At 39.6% G+C, this 3195-nt stretch overlaps 1 pseudogene; it reads left to right on the top strand.

Annotated features, from left to right (window-relative positions):
• Window positions 1–470: 470 nt before the first annotated feature.
• Window positions 471–1455, top strand: LOC147818033 (uncharacterized; annotated as a pseudogene).
• Window positions 1456–3195: the final 1740 nt, after the last annotated feature.

The raw sequence follows: 3195 nt of genomic DNA, 5'->3' as shown, positions 1-3195 counted from the left end.
AGCATATTTTATTTTATTTTATTTCCATTGTGCCTTCCTTTGCAGCTTTGCAATTTATCTCTACAGATTCAAGACCGATTTATATGATCCAAAAAATAGATTAATATTTTTCAGGCTTTACATTTTATCCTGATATGAGTTTAGCTTACCATTCCTATAGATGGCACAGTGTCAGTTTCTGCCCAGATACTCCTCCTTAGAACAAGGTGCAGTGTGAGCAATGGAAAACATAAAGGAAAAATAATTCAACCTGCTCCATCTTCAGTGTAGGCAGTTTGGACACATTTCAGATTTTATAACCCCTAGGGGAAGAAGCAGCTCAATCAGACCCATGTTATCTGCCGCTTTATATATAAGATCTGATCATCACTAAAGAGTCTGTCATGTAGAGAGCTAATAAACACGAATGAGATGGTCAAAGTTGTTATCTTGACATTTAAGGTGTATTGATTGATTTCCAAACATCAATCATGCATCGGGTAACACGCATAAAACATTCCACCTTAAAAGATGCCGGCAGCTGCTGGAAGCTTCTGAGCTGCTCAGTGAATTAAATGGTTCATTAGTAAAGATGAAAAGACAGAAAGAAAACATCCTTTCATTCATCATTCACTCTTCTGACAGTTTCTTTATCCGTGATGCATTTACACAGGAAGATGACAGAGTCAGTCTGTTAGCTGTGGACAGCTGCGAAAGAGAGAACTATCCACAAACCTCCAGAAAAGCTGATTGTGCAACTTGAGAACAGATTTGCTCCATTACTGCAGGACCCTGGATCTCCATCTGATGACCTGGATAACCTCTCATCCTCAGAGAGAAGGGTAAGGACTGAGAGTAAGTCAGGGAGCAAAAGGCTAAGCTAACGACTTGGCCTCAAACTACGAATGTAGATGACTTTGCTGTAAAAGATGTGAGAACCATGTGCAGCAAAAACACCAAAATACTCTGTTTTCCTAAGGGTGAGGTCTCTGACATGCCAGAAAAAATCCTGCATATTGTAGCTGCACATCCAACTGTGAAAAACATCATACTGCACATAGAGACCAATGATGTTGTGAAGCAGCAGTCTGAAATACTGAAACGAGACTTCACAGATCCATTGAACAGAGGAGGAGCTGCGAGATTCAGCAGATTGTTGGCAGTGAACACATGGCTCTCAGCTGCATATACTGTCCATTCACTGCACTTTGTTGAGAATTTACATTTTTCTGGGATTGAAGATATCTTTTTCAGGCAGATGGACTTTGTTTCAACACGTCAGGAATAAAACTATTCATCTACAACCTATTTTTCCTCCTGCATCACCCATCAGTTCCTTCTGTCAAGGACAAGAGACAAGAGGAATCAAAACAAGAGGAAAACACAACAGAACATGGAAGAAACGCTGAAGGACAGCCACCTCTGCCCCTGCCTGAAGTCAGCCTTAATGATGATGGACGTCAGAGCAAAGAGTAACAGGATGCTACACCCCACTTACCATTAACCGCCTGTGAGGAATCACCCTCCTCTCCAGGTAACCTATCCCCCTCCTCCCCCCTCTTGGAGTTCACTGACCAGATGAAAAAGCTGGTCACTGCTCAGATCCGACTCACCCCTCCCACTACTCCCCTTTTTCTCTCCTCAAATTCCCTTGTGAACACCCCGTCCACCTTCACCTGCTCCAGCTTCACCAACAGGACAGATAAACCTCAGAATGTTCCAAGCCCGTCCTATATTTTAAAGTTAGCTGTTTTTAACATTCGATCACTTGCCAACAAAGCCCAGTATAGTTAATAGTTAATGATCTTATTTCTACATATCAGTTAGATTTGATGTTTTTAACTGAATCATGGTTGGAGAACAGCTGCAGTACAGCAGTTCTCCTTGAGTCAGCCCCCCAACTTTCAATGTTTCCTGACTTGGCAGGGGAGGTGGCGGTGTAGCTGCTCTATATAAACATGCATTTGAATGTAAATACTCCCTTGGGGAGTATAACTCCTTCCAATATGTTTGTACTGTGATGAAGAGCTCTCTAATCATTTTACTACCTGTTATCTACAGACCCCTGAAATATGACCCAAACTTTATTGATGAATTTTCTGAAATGACATCAATCATTTCAACAGATTTTAACTCTTTTAACTGGTTATTTTAATATTCACATTTACAATGCTGATGACAGCACTTATTGCGTTGTTTGATACATTTGATGTGGTACAGCATGTTCGAGGTCATACACTGGACTTGGTTATCAGCAAGGGTCTCAGTATTCCTACTGTTACTGTTATTGACTTGGATCTTTCTGATCATTTCTGTGCTTTCCTTGATGGGCCGGTCACTCCAACCACCCAAACCAGATCTAAAACTGTCTATAAGAGGTACATTAATGAGAATACCAGCAATCTGTTTAAGGAAGCAATGTCCATGACACCAAGTATAACAGCAGAGTCTGTGGACGACCATCTTAGTCAATTTATCTCAAGGTCCTTGGTCAAGGTTAAAATGACCTGAGAACATAAAGCACAATAAAGAATGTCACTACAGTAGCAAACCAAAAGAGAGAATGCAGGAAGCCTGAACGTAAATGGAGGAAAACTAAGCTTCAAATATGCCATTTTTAAAGAGAATCTCCGTATCTATAACTTGGAGTTATGCAGGGTTAGACAATATTACTTCTCTAACATCATTAATGGGAATATTAACAACACTTGTGCTCTATTCCCCACTGTGGATAGATTAAAGGTATAATGTGTAATATCGTGCCACTTGCTCCACCTCCACAGGGGGCAGCATTTTTCCTCTTAGTTCCTGCCCAATTAATCATGTTATTGTTTTCCCAAAGTTCCGTATAATTTCTTATTTATATGTGGATTGATTGTTGATAGTTAAAATTGTTGATAGCACTAAAACAAATTATGAGTACTTGTAGTACAAACAGTATGTTTTTATTTACCTATATAAATATGAAGGCCAGGGTATACTGCATGACACATGGGTGTCAGGCTACAGCAGCATGACGAAGGGATGATGACATCATCACAAAGGCAGATTCAGAAAATAAGGTTTATTGCCATTAGGTAGGTTTTTACTTACAAGATATTTTGCTTGCTGTATAATGCCGTATGCAATAAACATATTTATAGGAAATAACAATAAAAAGGTAAAATACTGCAACAGTCAATAAGATATTATTATAAACTAGAAAATTCCAGGGAA

This window comes from Seriola lalandi, unplaced genomic scaffold (assembly GCF_002814215.2).
Source record: "Seriola lalandi dorsalis isolate HSWRI2012SDOR001 ecotype SW California unplaced genomic scaffold, Sedor1 jcf7180002054760, whole genome shotgun sequence".
NCBI classification, from domain to species: domain Eukaryota; kingdom Metazoa; phylum Chordata; class Actinopteri; order Carangiformes; family Carangidae; genus Seriola; species Seriola lalandi.
This window is presented reverse-complemented; position numbering and strand designations above follow the sequence as displayed.